Source organism: Bombus vosnesenskii, unplaced genomic scaffold, assembly GCF_011952255.1.
Source record: "Bombus vosnesenskii isolate JDL3184/JDL3185 unplaced genomic scaffold, Bvos_JDL3184-5_v1.1 scf7180000013297, whole genome shotgun sequence".
In the NCBI taxonomy this organism is placed as follows: Eukaryota; Metazoa; Arthropoda; class Insecta; order Hymenoptera; family Apidae; genus Bombus; species Bombus vosnesenskii.
Window position 1 is genome coordinate 1,927,857 of NW_022882947.1, and position 20,449 is coordinate 1,948,305.

Sequence of the window (20,449 nt, forward strand, 5' to 3'; positions counted from 1 at the left end):
TATCGCTTCGATCCTGAAAAAGTTGTACAGGAAGATTAACCGAAGCTATAAAATTTTTGAAACTCCTTTCATCATTCGATACTCAACGCTCGATACTCTTCTTCTATCTTCCAAAACCTCTAGCTTGTTCTAAGACTAGAAAGACAAATTACGTTCTACTTAGTCTGCAATAGACCGTATCTAATACTATATCTAATAACAGCCTATAGTCTATTGTTATGCCGTGGAATATTTGAATTACAGACGGGACATCATAACTGTCTTTTAATCGAGCATTTTAAAGCTGAATCAATAAATCGAGCATAAGTTATTGAACGTTTATGAGCTCGTCAAAACATTCGAGCGATAAATTTACAGGCTGTTCCTCGCGTTTATGAGTGCCATAAACGAGAAGGAGCGCGTGATTCAAAGGAGACGAGAAATAGCAAGCGCTCGTCGATGCAGGTAGTAGAGAACGGATTCGTGTTTTAAAGGACTCGGATCTGCCCACTCTCTTGACGTACTACGTTTCGAGATCAAACGCGAAATTTCGAAGCGAACGATGTAATTGCATGCACTTGAAGGTTTCTGGCGTGGCGGATGTAAACTGGCGAATTTGCGAAAATAGTTTTGAAAAGAGAAAATTCGAGGTAAATGTACATTAACTGATAAATTCATAAAATTCCAGATAATTTTAATATGTAAATCGATGTTATATTTTACCTACCCCTTTTACATGTAGAAAGTAGTTAAAAGCGCGAAGCACTGATTTTTCCGTTTAACCGTGCGTCCAGTGGGTCATCCAGTGTCGGCATACGACCACGATTTCTCCGACATGCAAAATCAATTAAATTTACGACCTCTTGATTCCACGTGGATACTAATGACACATAAAATACTAAATGACGCTATAATGTTCCATGAGATTACTATGTTTCTTTCGAAATTAAATACGTCGGTGTCATTGAGAAAAAATCGTAGTTTACTGCGTCATAAAAATAAAAATTAGAGGCTTAAATTGATCGAACAGCCGTAAGAATCTTTTTCTCGTTGTTATCGATCTTGTCAGAATGAGATTCGAAAAACAAAATGGTATTCCATGTTTGGCTACTTTTCTCTAATAACGATAACGAATAATAGTAAAATAAGCGATCCTTGAAAGTCTATCTATTATGTCTCAAATTACACCAACTTCCTCGTAGACTCGTAACAAATCACTAATCGCGAAAAAATCGCCGGTGTTCGATCGCACAATTCCCAACTTTCCGGAGGAAAACGAGCAAGCTGATCCAATAAAGGAAACGACGCATAAAAATTTTAAATCTACAGAACGTTGACCGAGTCACGTTCCCCGTGAGCTTCGCGCTTTCTTCTCCGTTAGATGGAAAGCGAGCAAATCAATGTTTCTCACGAGGAATGTTTCTCGTTTTATTTCGACCGACTTTGCAATTGTGACGATGGTCACAGGGATAGAATGAACGTCATCGTAGCTCGGAGCAGAAAATTCATAACACTGGGCCTTGGAGGAGAGAAAACGAGCGACCAAGTGCAACTAGTATCGACGCGTTTGTATATGTTTGACGCGTTCTGCCTCGGTTCGTGAAGAAAGATTTGATCGTTTTAAGCGGATATATGTTACGGTTTAAACGTTTATCTATCGTATTACGAAGTAAAATTGGAAATGAATTTTAAGATAGAAAATAGGTCGTTACTTGCATTACTTGTGAAATGGTATGTATAACTGATGATTTCGCTAATTTGGAAAGAGGTCAAGAGATTAATAGTGGTGGAAGAAACAAGCGTAGAAGATGGACGTAACTACACTCGTGCCCAAAACATAATTAAGAAGAGAATTAGTTTCAAAATAGGAAGTACTTATAATTCACAACTTATAACCAGATCGATATTTGGATTGCCTGTAAAATAATTTAACAATTAGCCAATTAGTAAGGTTTTCGATGATCCAGGAAAGTTAATGTAATATTGCAGACAATGGAAGTGGTAGATAAAAGGAAATTGAGTATCGTATGTTCATACTACGTTCCAATCAAATATGAATTTATATTGACTGCGTACGGTAACGAATAATATATGTATGTACATATAACGAAGCAAGCATTAAAATCATACAGTCCCACGATCATTGCTTCGCTTTAACATGTATTTCATCGTGGAATTACGTAATTGAATAATTAAAAACCGTTTCTTTTCTATAACGAAAAATTTCATTTATCGCGTTCGTCATTAATTACGAATATTAAAAGAGTTCGCTCGGTTTTGACGCTTATCTAATTCATTGATTTAATAACTTATCAAAATCGGCAATAACGATAACTTTTTGACGGGCAAAGATTGTACGTACGATACGGCTGATAGATTTAAGGATAATCTTTCATTCAAGATAAAATCTATATAAGATCATATTTGTTTCACTCCAATTACATTAACTCGAATTCTTCGTAATATCTCAGCAAACTGAACGATACTGATCTCTCCTTATTTATAATCTTTCATTACTAAATCTCCGAATAAAATAGAGAGAAGGATTTTCACATTGATTTCTGTTCGCACCACAATGCACACGCACACTCTAGCCTCTGATCAACCCATTCAGATACACCCTCGGTACACCTCGGCTCGAAACTCATCAATATTAAACGTCTTACCTAGCAATGAATTTATTTGAATAGCCGTAAGCCTTCAACCGTTTCAGACACTTCCAACAATTTTCCTTCGATCATGAATATTGCATGATATCGCCTGTGTAACTTAACGAAATCGCGCTCCGCTGTGTTCACTAAGAGAAATGAAAAGAAAGTAAGAAAAAAAAAAAGAGGAACAAGATCACCGAGTTTCTCTATGTCTCTCTGTTCACCGACCAGTGATGCATTTCGCGGGAAAATAAAACAGCCAGCTGGCTTCGATCGGATTTTTTCGGTTGGCCAGCTCGTTTCGCACGACCGGAAACAACCGACGAAAAACCGAGCCAAGAAATGGCTCGTCACTGACGCAACGAAATTGTCTATGAAACGTAACAATCGTTACGTCCCGGCGTATAAATTTGTCGTAACGAGATGTAAATGCACGATCGCGCGGACAAACGCGTTTCGTCTTTTTATCGCCAGCTGCCTCCGTGTTTCGTTGCGAACGCTGGATTAGAATCGAAATGTAACCAAAATGGCACGAGAGCAGCTCGTTTAGCTGTACAGAGTTTGAAAGGAACGGGGCATGATCGATGTGCATCGTTTCGAGAGTTTGTGGATAATCGCGTGTACGGCTTCTCATTAAATGTACGCGATATGGACGAAGCGTGAAATATAGACAAATCACGTTTTGACCAGTCGAAACTGGAAATGTTTAATCCCGCTGGATAACATCGGTAAATCCCATTGATTTATTTTAGATTCGAGATAAATTCTCAAACCTACGAACTTTGAAGCTTTTCTATCGTTCGTAAAACATAATTACGAGTATGTAACGTAGGAGTAACATCAAAATGATAGAATCGAATTCTATGGGAAGAACAGAGCATGAAACATTGATCGTATTACATGGAATATTCGATGCTTATCGACGTATATATAATATGTTGCTCACGTGCAAATTATTATACGTGCAGCTCTGTTCGTCGAGACAACTTTCGAAACAGGACAATTCAAATAACTGGAGGAATTATTGAGCAAAGTTCGCATACCCATCTAACTGTGGCCCATATGACTTAATAATCCTCGTAACGATACCGAAGTTCGTATCGCATCCTGTTGGAGTAATAGATCCCCGTTTTGGAATTAATTCTATGTAACTATGACTATGGATTTGCAGTAGCGTTGTTCGGTAACAGTTGAAAAATTTTATCGCTGAAATTTTGCAACGTTATCTTATCGATACGATTATTGGATTAACGTTGACACTGATAGAAACTGTCGAATGTCTCGTGTTAGATTTATCGAATTCTCTTTCTCCGATCAGCTGTCGTTTACGATTGTACGTAGCGTGATTGAAATTGTACCAAAATTCAGGAAAGAAGGTTAGACCGAGTTACGAAGAAACGAATTATGAAAATACGCATTAATGTATTAGATGATTTTATGAATATTGCCGGCTCATTAATTATTAATCTATTTACATATTCGATATTGATTGCGCAACGATTAGTCGCAGTTTAGATTACATAAGTATAAAGAGTGTAAAGTTCAAATATCGAATATTGGTTTGCTCTATGTTACTTATTCCATATAGAATACAATAAAATCGAGAGATATGGCAATAATTAAACGAAAGAGGGAACACAAACGGTTCTTTGCAAATAGTCCGATTGTCAGCTAGTGGAAACTAAGGCTGCAAAAATTCAAAAAACTTCGAATAATAGAAAGTCACGGATTTAATAACTTTTTGCGAATTGGATAAGCGCAGAAAGGTGATTAATAAATCGGATGTTCGGTGAGGCGTGCGTCAAAGAAACGAAACCGTATCCGATAGCATTTTCAAGCGGAGAAACGATAGAAGGGAAGAAGGGATGACTATGACTATATAACCTGTGTGGTTGGAAATTCGCTTCATCGACATCGACAACACGCCACGTCGGCCCAGACCTTCCAAGGGTTGAGATAAAATCAAAGCGAAATCCCTTGAAAATCGCGCTGGAAAGAGAGCCACGCATCCCTGGCGTTTCTGGATCGCGTTTCGATGCTTCGTTCGAGCGGAAGAACCTGCCAGCTATTTTGCCGCGTTGGTCCCTTTCGGCTGAGCTGGCAGAAGCAATCATCTTCCGAAATGTCAGACTTGCCTTGGTCGCAAGATACGAATCTCCAGAATAATTTTTTGAACGGATCGAGTAATAAAATGTGATATTGCACAGTCGCTGGGAAAAATTGTCTGGCTATGCTGTTCAACGGAATAAATAAACGTATCAGGAAACGATAATAAGGCAGATTAAGTTATCCTGATGAATCGATAAAACATCGTCAACTTATTTTTAGCGATAATTAAAATACCACAATACGGTGGAGTTCTGGTTATCCGAGTTCCCTTTAACCAAAGTTTCGTATTATCCGAGGTGCCTCGAACTTCACCAAACTTCAATTTTTTTCATAAGTTTAATATAAAGAGTACAAAAGTGAAAATAGTCAGGCATTTTTAAGACAGTTGATCAAACTCTCAATCAATTGAATAATTGATTAAACTTAAATACATGTGCAATATTGTGTTATCAAAATGTTTTTCACAATTCTGTTGTACGACTTATTGACGACCATGGACCCTTCTGTATTACTCGAATCTTCGATTATTCGAGGTAGGTTCGGTCCACGTTCTAAGATAATTACCGTATTCTGAAATAATTCAGCTTAGATTTAAAATTTCGAACAATTTTTCAAATTGGTTCTCACGAATCAGCCTTTTTCTCCCCTACATTTTCCCAAATCAAAGTCTTCGCCTTTCTCCTCGGAATATTCGAAAATTCACGGAACTACTCCGCATAGGAAACATGACACAAGTTTTCTAAAAATACGTCGAGCTGCTAAATTATAGATCTTGTAACAACTAGCGCATCGTAGTTTGCATAATATATCGAAATCTGTCCGATACGTCGTAGAGCAAGACATATGCATGGTACATCGTAGAATCTGTCACACGTCGAAATTCGAAGCGTTCAGAGAACGAATCGACGGAATCTTTGAAGAACCTTTGGCTAGTCCAAGTATACGTTAGGCCTTTACTCCGAAATCTTGGCGAATCCAATGATTGAGAGGTTTTTTAACGGGAAAAACAGATGGTCGTGCGCGAGTGGCCAAGAGCCTACCGAATTTATGGAATGAATATTGAATACGCAGTCAACGAGAGCGTCGAGAAACGACACGAGTAAATCGTGCCAGTCTTCTCTTCCCTTTTCTCTTCCCTTCTTATTACCTTCGTTCTCTGTTCAGCGTGCCGATAATTCGCACATAAATTCACAACAAATTGAAATAAAAACCGGGTCGATCGGGATGCAATTTACGTACCTCCCCCCCCCCTTTGAATCCACTTCGCAATGACAAAAAAGGGGGTGAGACTGAATCGAACTGGGAACATGGGGCGAGGAGCAGAGACAGAGGAAGAAGATTGTTTAGTGCCAGGAAACCAATCACGATCCCCCTGGTAATTCCCTTTTCTCGTATTAATTACGAACTTCGGACGTTTCTTCGATCAGATAAACTATCGCGATGGCCGATATAATTGTTGTGGTCGAGTAGCTGGAAATGATTTTTCTTTTCTTTAATTTTTTTGGACCGCAGACTGCTGTAGAGAGGACCGGTATTATCCGTTCTACCGTCGATAGTAGATTCAGAGTATCGGAAAAGATTACACTTGAAAATTTGGAATAATTGTTTATCGTTCTGGCAGAGGAGGTTCGGCTCGTGGAAGAAAATCATTACGCGTGAGTTTGATGTGCAATCGCAGCACTGAGCGATCTTAACGTAACGATGTCCTGGACCTGATGTTGCTAAGGTACTTCTTATAATGCGAGTTAAAATATGCTCACCTTGAACTAGTTACGAATATGTAAGATGTAAAAACGTATAGTCAGAGCAGATACTAAACATCGCAGGTTTCTCTTGGAGTCTTTTTCAAGAAAGAATTCGAAAAATAATAACGGATTTCTCGCGAAGGTAATACAAAAATCAATCCAAAGTTATAACCTTATCGCTACTTACGAGCGCTTCAACAGCACCACGCCCAACGCCCAAGCATTTCTACTCGTTTCAGCAAACTGTACGTACCTGCAAAGTTAAAAAAACGAAAATTACTTCTTCCATTAACGTGACCAGGACGCCTAAAACGATACGGTACATGGCTAAGACCGGCGCTTTCGTGATCTCGTGTAACTTGAAACAAAGTTATTGGGATCTCTGTTCCCCATTCAAGCGTACACGCAATACGTTCGTATTAAATCTCGCGTACTTTTAATTTACCGCCCACCACGGTTCGTAATATTTTCTCCTTTCGCCCTGCGATTTAAACGCGCCACCTGATGCCCTTAATGTCCTAACACTGGCATGGTAACGATTTTTACATGCTGAAAGTAGCCATTAGAATACGAAACGAACAACCAAGAATGTTCAATTATTCCTCTGTTAGAAACTAAGTTCTTTTCAAGGGTTTTAAGTCCTATCAACTAAACGGTTATTAGCTATAGCTTAAGATTAACTAGTACGTAAGCGTTACATTAATCTTACAATTAATTTCGATCCCTTTACGAACTCGATCAAGTTGTGAATTTTCTCATTTTTCAGGTTGTCCTTAAGCGGCCCTATCAATCTACGCTTATCACACGAAAGATTATACTTAGGAGAGTGTAAGATTAGATAATCTACTGTAATTGCAGAAGAGCACTCGTTGTATCGAGGAGTTGGTCTTTTGAACGATAGATTGTGGGAATGTGTAATCTTGGTATGTTCAATCTTAATCCGTGAAATATGATCTCTCCTAGTAAATATAGTATTCGTTTTTCCGTTCTTGAAACGGTCTCGGTGATATTTTTACCATAAGGCGGGGCTGTTAGATTCCATTCAGATTCCCACTCGTAATATTAAACTATCTTTTGCTTCTTTTATCGAGTCGTTCATATGTAAGTTGTCGCAGTTGACGGTGTTTAGAGAGTCGGCGGCTTGCTTGACCAGCTTTTTCATTCCCAGGAATTCCAATGTGACAAGGGATTCATATCGGTTTTATTTCTTTTCCTTCTGTGATGGTTTTTCTACATACTGAAAAACGTAGTACTATTTCGATAAAATGATCTAGCAGATACTCGTTTCTCTCTTTCTCTCTCTCTCTCTCCCTCTCTCTCTCTCTCGCTTTGACCCACTTTATTAACTACAATCCTATTTCTCTATTTTTTGCATCAATTACGGGATTCTGGGAAGATAAAGATACCAAGAAAATGAAATAGAAAGGGAGGAACAAGGCAATTTCTAGGAATTTTATCGCGTGCAAACGCCACAACACGGAGTTTTAGATTGAGTTTGCTCGTCATCGATATCGAGCGGATTTATGGCGTCGAACAATAGCGGAAAGGATTCACGCTTTCACCGAACCGCGCGTATACCTCGATCGAGCAGGGAAAAATAGGAGATCGTGAGTAGACGAGGCTGCTTCCTGGGCGAATTAAACGTTTTATGGCGAAAGGCGCAGTCGATTTGAGATTCTAAGGGAAGGGTCAAGAGGTCAACGCCACTTTTCAAAACCCCTCGGTAGTTTCTTACCGATACGATGTAATAAGGTTGTTCAAGTGCTTGGAGCAATTTACGGATCGATGTTTTAGTTATTAATATTTTTGAACGAAAGTTTCAGAGAATGTAATCAAACAGTATGTATATCTTTTAGAGAGGAAAGTATTCTCTTTTTATTTTCATCTTTCTATGTACTTTTCGTTAAAGAACGTTCTCCGAGATAGCAGCAATTGAACGACGTTCTTTCCTCTTTAAAGATATTTTATAGTTTTCGTCGTTTACTATAACAGAAACTCCGATAAAACTTCGTTTCAACAAAAATGAATACTAACTTAAAAGAACGAAGAAGACACAGCTTACAAACATTCTCAAAATATTATCGAATCCACGAAGAGGAATTGCAAGTAAAAAGGGATTTAAATACACGAACCACCCACTTTATAAATTTAAGTATATTATTTTAAGCGTATATTTTAAATGCTAATGACGATTTTAAACTGGAGAAGGAAATCTTTGTTTGATGAAATTCTCAAAATAACTACAAAACAAAAAAAAGAAAAAAATAAAAAGCACTCGAACTTGCTCGAAGACATTTTCATTTTATCGTCCATCTTAGAGTCTGGTACTTCCAAGTGGCTGTGGAATATTATTGTGTAATATTTCCCGTCGAATATAGGTTCAAAACGTCGCGGGTGAGCAACTCTATAAAATTGCTGCCTGTTATTTCCCCGATACGATGACGAAACGTAAACGGAGAGAGGATCAGAATTTCCGGTTTCCGGGGCAAGTTTAACGACACGAAGCGCATAAGCCACGCCGATTATCAAACACCGTTGAAATTTAATCACGACAGAGGATCTCGATGTTTTGCACTTACGTAATGCGCGTACTTGTCTCACAAACATTATTGAATTCTTACGAATACGAGCAAACTAGTCGCTGCACGAGAATTACTGCGTTTTATGGCTACTTGCATTTCCCTATCTGTATGTCATCTGACATTGTTATGTAATTCTGTATAATTTTCCGCACAAATGATAGATAAACGCGGTAATTTTTTTAATAGATTGCGAATTTTGACCTACTAAACGATCATGTTCCTCGTACTTAGAAATGCACGTTAAATGCATATTTAAAGATAAGACAGATTATGTACGGCACTGTAATAAATTTATGTAATATCTAGGCGAACATGGGGAATTGTAATTTGCATAAGTAATTAGCGATTGCAAATAATAAAACTAGAATCGCTATTAATACAGTCTATTACTTTATTTCTCATCTCATCAGATATAAATACAACCGGCATAAATCTCCATTGATTATCGGTAAATGAGCTAAATTTCCATAAATTAATCACGCAACAGTAAACATGCATACCTGAGCCGTTTCTCGATCGTGTAAAGAGGTATTCGCGAATTTCCTGTCGATGTTGCGTGTTTAAATCGAGCATCTAAAATAAGTTGCTCAACGGAAAGAATATATCTTTTATGAGAACGATGGAACACGTAAACACGATAACAGGACTTCATAAATGCTTCCCTTTTTAAACATTAAAGTCGATATTCTAAACAGCTTCCTCGGAGAAGAACCTCCGTTTTGATTTCTTTCCCTGATACATACAAGTAAAACTTTTTGCCTCCGCGGAGCATTTACGAGCTACTAGAGACACTTTCGTCGTTAGATATTATCGTATGTTTTATCTGCGTGAACTTTAATAGAGTTACACCTAGATTTTCGCTCGTTGCACCTTCTTGCAGCGTGATTTATTGATATTCCGAAGTGTGTCTCGATATAGACACTCGTTTTCATTGCTTCAACTTTGAAATTATTCAAAATATTATTTTGCAGTCTCTTATCCGGAAGAATATCGTTCACGAGAACGACGGAATATAGAAACACGATAACTTCATAAATGTTTCCCTTCTGAAACATTAAAATTGATATTCCAAGCAGCTTCCACGAAGAAGAAGCTCCCTTTCGATTTCTTCTTCCGATATAAGTAAAACATTTTACCCCTGCAGGGCAAATTTCTAAATAAATCTCGTCATTCGCTAAACAAATAAAAACGTTACATTTTCAAATCGATATATCGATTGACTTAGAAAAAGTACAATGTCAATGAAATCATTGTAAAAGCGGTCGTAGATAGAGCGCAGATACCGTACCACTAACCCACTAAATCCTTCCACACACGTTTCACCACTACCGACATCACTGTACAAACACATAGTCATGCAGAGGCTTTCCTCGAAACCGCGCAACCTCGTGAATCTTTACGTTCCAGTCCATAATAGAATATCCAGAAGGTTTCACGCCGTCGAATTACCATACTGTCCCACGCTGTCAGCCTTCCGTGGCCACTTCACAAAAGGAGGCTGTCGCAAGCGTGCTCTCGCGTCAAAAGTAGCTCCCTTGGAGAGAACGCTGTGCGCTAAACCAACAGAAAGAGAGAGAAAGGGAGAGGAAGAGGGGGAACGAGAGAGAGAGAGAGAGAGAGAGAGGCGAGGTGAGAAGCGAGTTACCGTTGACGAACTTTATTAAACTATTACCACGCGAAACTCGTTAAATACCCACGAGGCAGGCATCTCGAGCCTAGACGATGCGGTTTGACCGTCTAATTTCAGTCGACAGACGGGATATTTGCGTGACGCCGCTGGCATCTTCACGCTCCGCATGTCGAAGGCACGCCACGAGAATTCGCGGATCGAACGGAGGTTGATCCACGCGTACGTGTGCCTATCTCATCTCATCGAATCGATACGCCACATACTCCAGGCTTTAATAACGGGGTCAGAAATTCGTCGACCGGCTCGTTAACGCCGGATAAATCCTGTCGTTTCTGCTCCATCGATCGATCAATCGATCCCCCTTCTTTCCTCTATTCCTTTCTTTCGTTCGTTAATTGACCGATTCGTTCTCCAGATGAAAAAAACGCCGCCTCTTTTTTCCAAAGCTTCCACTCTCTCAGAAGTATTGACGTTTGATTGATTATCGCGGCGTTGTCGATGTCGATTCCGCAAATGGGAGACGCGAGGATCGCCTCCAGCCAAGGACGGGATCTATGGAACGAAATCCGTGATTGATGCTTCCGGGAAAACCGGCATCATGAAGACTCGGATTAACGCCGCCGTTGTTACGGTCGATAGCCCGATGACATTTTTGCTTCGACATTTTACGGTCGTTGCGTTATTTGGTTTCGCTTAAAATCGACACGGTTTCCAGTGTTTCGTGAAACGAAGAGCGATTTCGGGAGCATTAGCTGCGCATGCAGCAGTGATTTGGAAGTTTGCAGAGAACTATAGGCTTTACCGTAAATCTTTCGAGCACGTGTATTTTTTATTTAATATAAACGGAGGTATCATTCGTTCAATTGACTTTCTCCGCTAGGATTTACAAAATTTGTCATATACTTTCAATCTTACGGAAAGAACGTGCGGGAAACTTTGATAAAACGTATCATCTCATGGAATATCGATCAGTGTGCAACAGCCGCATCTGATTTTTATTCTGCCACAAAATTTCCGAAATTTACAATTTCTACATTCGCGCGTTCATTCGTTCGTATCGAATAATAACAATTCCAATTATGCTCAACTTTGATCTCTGCAAAATGTAGAACATTGCAACGGGAAATTTTCAGTCCGATTGCAAGGTGAAATTTGCTGACACTGCGTCGAATCACGATATCAAACTTTTCTTAAACTCCAACACCAACAACGCCAAGTCGCGAACTCATCGTTCGAATCTCCAACAGTCGTCACAAATTCGCTGAACTCAACGAGCTTCGGAGAACTCCCTGACGTTACACGCTCATCCCTGGCCAGGGAACGTTCGTCCCTGGGCAGGGAACGTTCAGGCTGCATTCTCGTTCTGCTAACGCAATTGTTACATCCACGTCGGATCGCGTTTCCGCGAGCGTCGAGGGAAGTTGTATAAGCCTCTGAGCGCAAGAGTAAAGTTGCCATCGACAGATTCGATAAGTTTATTAGTCGGCGGCGCCCGAGGCCGAGAATCCGGATCGAGATGATTATCCTGGGGTCCCGGGAAGATGATTTCTAGTTTCTACGAGAACTTCAATAACGTCCGGCAGGATTGTTCCAACGAATATTTCAGCCTCGCTATGTTAACGTAATTTTCGAAACTTTCGTCTTGAGTGACATACTAAATGCGTAACTGTAAATTGAAATTGCCGGGGAATAAGGATGGTACGACGTAAGGCTTGTTTTCTCGTGATACGTTGTTAAACGTTGAACATATGGTGAAACGGCACATGAATTATTTATGATTTATGAGAGATGGTAGTTGCGAGCTGAAATGTATGGTGCGAAAGGTTATCAACGTAGAGTGAAGCGAAATATTTTAATTGGTATAGAAAATATATACTTTTCGGAACGTGTATCTCAAGTGTTTCGTATTGAATCACACTGTATAATAATCAATCAAACAGTACGTCTATTCATAATTACTAAGATGCAATTTTCTTCAAAATTAGCATTTAAGTTAATGCTACCGAAATCGACACCTCGAGATTCAAATATTATTGTTAATATCTTCTTTAATCATTGTAGTATTCGAACTCTAATGTGTTCGTAGTAGGTGCTGGTAAACCAGTTTTTTTAGTTTTTAATTTTTAACAAGTTATATGGACGGAATATCGTTATAATGGTCAATTATATTTGATAAAGTATATGCACTCGACTATCTCGTTAAATGATTAAAGTTGACTTAACGCGATAGCAATTAAAATATTTTAATGCTTTTCTAACACTTTCCACGTCGGCCAACCAACCCCATCGTCGGGGTTAGTAGACTTACAGTATGAGGTAGGCTAACTATATGACTATACGATCAGATAAGAAAACGTCATTAGTAACTTATCTTAATGATGATACATTCTCTCATACTGTATAATAAACTAAAGATTTATGTTCAATAAATTACACGTAAATTAAAATGTATTTATGAGTTAATCAAATTTAAACAGATCATAAAAATCGCTTTCCTAATAACAAAATAATGATTGAAACTTTCATAGGAAAAACTTAGAGTATTAGAAAGTATCATTAAAATGATACTTCAATCATGATCTTCACAGTCTGATATATAATTCTTGTACTTGTAAAAAAGTAAATTTCCTTTTACGTATCTTGAGTGAATCGACATCTTACACGAAATACATTGAGCCCAGACTTACGTAAATAAAAACGGACGTTATTAGTCAACCAGCATCGATAGATCATTTTGATTTCGATATTTCACGTAACTAAATCGCTGATGTATTTTAAAAAATACTGTTACGATAGATCGTCTAGTAAAGAAACTTTAAAATATATCTCTAATATTTATTCTGATGTTTATTCTGTATATAGAACGCGAAAACATAAAATCTCTATGAACAAATATTTACTTATGTAACCAATTTTGCGACGAACGTCGATAACTCTCAATCGTAAAGCTACGGCGTCGAAAACAAATGAACGTCAAGCGACTCGTTTCTGTCGTTTAATAAATTTTTCCGCGGTGGAGTACACGTCAATGCAAACTTATTAACAATTAATCAACCTATCCCAACAAGCAGCCAACTTCGGTCTCCGTTGTACGAAGCCCGTGGAGGCAACTCGCGATAAGTACATCTTCGTTAATTCTCTAATTTCCCGCAAAACCAAATTGCGCATTTAAGACGCCATAATCTTCATGTTACATCACATTACTGCAAGCAGCTGAAAGCGGCGAGAAGGTCCCGAGTGGATTTTTGCACGGCGTTCAAATACTCGCGAAACGACACGCGGAATCGCGAAACTTATTACGTTACACCTGTCGCGCGAGCGCCGTATTTCAGCGTCGCGCTGCGAATAATTGCTTAATGAAAATTCAACGACGTTCCTTCGCTGGAAAAAGGAAAACATCCGCCGTGAACGTAAAACGTCGACGGGTCAGGTCGCATTTAAATTCCACATCCAGTCGCAATAACCGCCGGGGACGAATCACGGTACAATAAGTGGAGCCAGATGGTGCCTCCTAATAAGCGGCGCACCTTTCCACCCTTCGTCACCGAGCCACCCCTTTGCCAATCTAATTCGACCTGCTTCCAAGCCCGCGCCAAAGCGGATGCGGCCTAGCGGCTTCAATTAACAAATTCTTGTCGAGGCAATCTCAACGGCACTAATTAGGCGGCGACAAACGGAAGGTACTCTACGTTAGGTTGCACCCTGAATAGGGTGATTCGTTTAAAAATATTAGACCGAAAGGATGGCTAAGATGGCATGGAATTTGTGAGATTTACAAGGGGTGGAAATGAGAACCATTTGTGATTAAATGGAGGCGTTTTCGGTGGAATAATTTCGACCATCCTGTCCGTGAAATGGGCTGAATTGGATAATAGCGGTAGGATGAATTTTGGTAGGTGGAAAAACTGAAGTTTTGTCTAATAAAGACGAAGGCTTGTTTTCCTCGAGTGTTTTCGCATTTTTGTCAGAATGAGCATTTAATGATACTTACATTTAATTAATATAAATATCTCGAAAACTATCGGTGATATGAAAAAAGGTTTGAAAAAAATGTCGTTCGATTTTCAGGGAGAAAATATATCACATCGATATTTATTTTACCTTGCAACGATCGTGAAAAACTCTGTGAAGATCAGGGTTGTATTCTTAAACAGGAACTATTGCATATTCTTGTAGTCTAGATCAAAACATTTCCAAAACACTACTTGTAGTTTGCATGAATTACTATAGAGGTATCAAATCTTTTGATCTACCGCGATGCCGCCGGCATTGGCGTTATCTAGTATACACTAGGTTGGTCAGCTTGCTCGATCAAACATCATTGTAGCTCTAAAAGGAGCCGATTGTGTATGCACTGTGTGTTTGTACTAAATATTATTCCTCGAACGACTAGTCGCTTGTCCTACATGTTTGCCATCGAAAAATATACAACTTCCCATTCTTCTAAAACCTTAATATCTCGATAACGGTGTATGCAGAAATACAGGTAAGCAGTGTTTTGACGTCGACTGTAAGAATATGAAATAAAAGAATATATTCAGACTTACAAATATAATCTTAACAAAAAAAAAGTATAATCTTTGCAAGGCGAATGCACGGCAAAATAAATATCATCGTAATACGTCCCCTGCGAAATCGCATAACGTTTGTTTCAAACATTCTCTTGCATCGTTCATAGTTTCCCAGATATTTACGCGTTTCCAGATAAAACGGACACTTTGTATATTTACTAGTTCAGGAGGATCGTAAGATTTATCCGAGTTTCACGGTTACTCCGAACGTCAGCCGGTCACCTCTCAAAACCCAACAGTGTCCCCAATCGTCGACCAAACAAATGCAACCCTGGAGGAATGGCGCAGGAAGCAATAAACCAAGCGAGCGTCGTCAAAGATTCACGAGGTCGATCGCTTTAGCAAAACGGTCGCAAGGAAGGTTGAGGGAAGGAGGCAATCAAATAAAATGCAAGATCGTGCCGAAGCGATCTCGATCAGTCATAAGCTACGTGAACGAAGGTCAGAGGAGCAAAGGAGGATCGTCCAGTTCTCGGTGGAGTCACCGGCAATTCGAACACCGTTAAGTCCCGCGAGAGTCTATTTCGCGTGCCCTCACGAGGTCTCTAAAGACACCTTCACATGCCGTCGTGATCAGTCGTTCCACGTAATACCATCTCGTGTTTGCGCCCGAGAGTTCGATGCCCGACACCCATAGCATCGTCCGTTCCTTCCTCTCTCACTTAATCCTGCCTTTAACCCCTTCCCTAACCCCTTCTCTCTCTCTCTCTCTCTCTCTCTCTCTCTCACTCTCTCACTCACTCTCACTCTTGCAACCTTTTCATCGTCTCTTCTTCACCGACACTCGAACCGATCTTCTACTTCTCTTGCTCTCTTAAATTGCCTTTCTCCTCTCTCTGTCTATCTTCTAGCCCTTTAGCCTCGTTATTCTCGTCTCGTTCTTCGTTTAATCTTCAGACGTTTTCCTTCCTCCTCTTCTCTTTCCCCTCGCTCTTTGGTTTTCTATCTTGCAAGAGCAAGGCCGAGGAACGGGCCGTGAGATTGAGAGCAGGACTTTTTAACGACTTCGCATATACGTACGATGTACCTCTTCCACTTTGGTAGAGGAGCTTCGAGCACGACCCAGCCTCCGAGGAGAGACCCGGACTTGACGATAATAGGATCCCGCCAGGGAGAAGGCTCCACGCGGTGTCTAAGTGCCTTCTAATCGGGTTTCCTCCGTCGATCGTTTCTGATGGCTCCACGAGTCGTCAGGGATTCTTGGATACTTCATGGGTGATGATCGGAATGAGTGCGTGACTCGTTCGAGGGACGTTCGTAGAGATTGTACGGGACTTTTATGTTGAATAGTCGACGGATAGGACGAGTTTCGCTTTAAACTGTCAGTGCTTTAATTCCTACTGACTCACTTGCGTTGCTTCGTGTTATATTTATTTATATGCATATAAATTTCTGTTTTTTTTACGTATGTAATAATGATGATTCCTTTTGCATCTTGTAGAGCATGTTTTCCAATTGGACCTGTTAAAAGATTCTTCAAAACAACTCCAAATTGTCAAAGTTATGAAAATTATTAATAATTCTCACGCGTCATGCGCGATGAACGAACTGATTCGTAGGGACTATCTTAGTTTCTCCAATCTTACAACGCGGGTGTCGATTTTTAAAAAGTTCCTCGAGGACGACGAACTCATGCTCGAATGAGACAAAAATAGTCGGCATAACCGATCAAGTAGATTATCCAGTATAAATCGATCGACTTAGCGATAAAAATGAAATGCCTCTACAATTTCCATTCGAATAAAAAAGAAACTTATATATTACTCTCTAATCATACGTTATATGAGTATAATTCTTATTTTTTCTTATGAGACATAACGCTGCGTCTTGTGTAATCAATTCCAAAACGTTTCTGCCTAACCATAAATTACTACCACGAGGGTAATCGACAAAAAGAAACGATTCATCCAAACGCGTAACACGCTTCGACTACGTGAACCAACCTACGTTTAACAAGAGGTAGGAACCCGTGTACATACAACAACAACAAAAAAAAGGAAATTGTAAAGGCAGGATTATAAATAACTTTAATCTCGTAAGATATTTCCAATGCGGAAATTACTAATTCTCGTATACACACAAATTTCAAATCCTCTATCCTCTATCTATCCTCTAAAAGATTAAGAGATGTAAAAGTACACAGAATGCGCGTAACACACAAAATGAGTTTGTGATAGTGAAACGAAGATTATAGAGAGGAGAGGAACGTCCTATCTAACCGGCTACACGAATCTAGATCAATTACGTAGCACATGGGCCACGTGTTTTGAACTCAATCCCTCGGACAGAGTAGATTGAGTAATGCACATCGAGCTGCATTGACTGAATGACAGTCTCTGCTAAATTGACAGCCTTCCGGTTGCATGCTATCAGACTATTATGGGGCTACGTGGCTAGAAACATGCCGGAATGTCATTCTTACTCTTCTTGCCACAGGACGCATTAGCGTTGCAATAAAATTACGTAACATTTTATTTTAATGTAACTGTCGGCAACATTTCTCATCGACTTATTGTTGTACGTCAAATATAATATGGTTTCCTGAACGTTCGAACACTTTTTGGAGCGGTAACAAATGTTATGTCAGTTAGCAGAACAAGGCTTAGAAGACTTAGTGCCAGCAAAATTGGAGAGGTGGAAGGAATAATAATGGTCGTCAGCTAGAGAAATCATTGACTTTGTGTCTTATTTAAAAGCGTAAAGTTTTTCATTAAAAGATTAAGACCTAGGCAGAGGAATGTCTTATATATTCTTGAATATCACGCGCATTCTATGGATTTTTAGCTTACTTAATTTCTTACGAATGGAAAAAATCTATAACGCAGATATAAACAACATGGCACATTGTACGATTGCCAGAATTTCATAAATATCTTTAGCCAAACTATAGCGTCACTGAAACATTCTCTTGGGCGTTCTGTATGACAATGTCATGTTGTAACTTTTCTTTGTCAATACTTTTATATTATGTTTACTTCTTACGTGTCTATTCTCATTCTTTTTCTTTTTTTTTTTTTTTTGATACATATGTATCTCCTGCTTTTTCTTAATTCCTTTTTCTTTTCTCGTCTTTCGTGTCCCATTAATCTATCATATCTAAGGATTTATCCCATAAACAGATAAATAAATAAATAGTAAGAAACTATAATAATTTACACATGAACGATTTTCATGATTTCTATATAATTATGCTAATGTGGAAATCGCCTCTTGACTTGACCAGAGCTGTATAAAATGCCTATCGTACAAGCTGGCTGTCCCTCCAGGGATGATCAACCATCGTTAGGAAAATTGCCAAATGTGAACGTTGCCTCGATAGGAATTATTTCGATAAAGATTATTAGCCGTGACGGTAAAACGTTCCTGTCCGCTGTCCTGTTCCGTGGGAAAATACACATGTGGACGAGCCCGCGTGGATAACGGAGACATGCGGGACACAGCCGATATAAAATATGTCGCTTTTATTTGCGAACAGATGAGTAGATTAAGAATCGTAAAATGAGAGTGCCCGTGGGCAATTATGGTCTGCGCTTTTATCGTGACGCGATTTTAAATAGTAATTTTACGGTAACTGGGAATAATATTTGACACGATGGGCTTCGCTTCATTTGATCAATTTTGACTTGCGAAAGCGCGATAAACGGTAAACCTAACAGTTCTAAAACGCATAACGTATACCGAGATATTTCTGTCAACCTCTTACGATGCAAGATTACTTTTCCAACTAATCTTCTGTGAAGAATATGAAGTATATTTCCCGAGAAAACCAAGCTTCAAATGATCGTAGACGATATGTCGAGTACGATGTCCCCGTTTCAAAAGACTTACTGCCGTTTGAATTATAGCCAAGTATTTACGAAAGAATTGATAAAAAGTTACAGTAAAAGAAGCGATAAAAAGAAAGTGCAGCCTTCGATCGTACATTCGCTGAACGCCATCGATTAACCAGCTTACTTCATAGCTGTAATAAATCAACCTAGACCTCGATCAAGGTACGAAAATCACGCAGGAAATTTTGGAGAAAGGCTTTAATCGCCGGTGGATTAGCAGTAACACGGATAATCCGTGAAATTGCGTGGCAAAGCGAGAGCAAACACAAAGGGTCAGTAGCCTGAACGTGTTGCAACGAGCAGCAGCTTGCTGGCCTCGCAAACTGGTTTCGCGCGAGTCAAGATCTAGATCGCGACCTTCTGCAAGAACTGCGACCTCGGGACTCCATTCGCCGATGAAACTGGCAGTCGAAACGCGAAAATAAAATAATAACCGAACGAAAGCGATCGATCGATACTAATTTCTGATATTCGATGAAAAATAATCGCTACCATCGTCCAAGTATTCGATCGAATAAAAATAGAGAGAATATACGCAGAATCCTCGCGTTACTCGTAATAAGGATGCAAATTTTATTTGTCCGTATAATAGTCAGGCTTCCATTATTTTTCATTCACAGTTACCCGTGGCGCGATATCAAACGTTGCTTGATATTACTCGTAAACGGGGTAACGTAATGGTTTATAAGCAGATTATATTAGAATAAGCGATCATCGACTATTTGGTTACAGTAATGAAACCATGCCGCGTTTTAAACGATGGTAAACGAGATCGTTATTTCTTTGCGTTAATTGCGATTCAGGTGATCACGTTACCATCTCGTTAGTTTATAATTTAACAAGATTCAACGGATTAACTATTTAGCATATTACATAGGGAGAATCATAATCGTGGTACGCGAGCATGATAAATTCGGTTTTACTCCGTCGGGGCTCGTCATATTTGTATTTTCAATCGCACGAATCTGCATACGAGTGCATAGAAATACGAGTTTCATTCCCGTAAAATCGCAACGATCGCGCGCTACCAAATGTTGGCTGTAAATCACTCGATGTCGCATTTTTACAACTGAAATGATTTTTCCCTTGATCTGATAATATACCTGCAAATGAATATAAATCGTCGGTAATAAAAAATAATATTTTTAGTACCAAATATCCAACATTTCGTCGAATATTCCGTATTACAAAATTTAACGAATTCAATTTTTCAAGCTGGAAATTTCGTGTCGCATAAACGCGCTTTATTTTTAGTTGTCTATTAATGACGTTCTCGCGCTGATCATTCACAAAAAGCAACAGACGTATTACGATTTAAGGAGCCAATTCATGCGTGCGTACAATTTATGAAG

The 20,449-nt window shown here is 39.2% G+C and overlaps 1 protein-coding gene across 5 annotated transcripts in view; it reads right to left on the reverse strand.

The window, feature by feature from the left end:
- LOC117233584 (putative polypeptide N-acetylgalactosaminyltransferase 9) overlaps window positions 1-20,449 on the reverse strand; it is a 293,908-nt gene that overhangs the window by 127,948 nt on the left and 145,511 nt on the right. Inside the window, exon 5 of one of the 5 annotated variants that reach the window (XM_033494027.1) lies at window positions 6,672-6,737. The exons of the other annotated variants lie outside the window; for them this stretch is intronic. The gene's annotated coding sequence lies outside the window, so the exon portion shown is untranslated. The remainder of the gene's footprint in view (window positions 1-6,671; window positions 6,738-20,449) is intronic. 5 annotated transcript variants of the gene reach the window in all.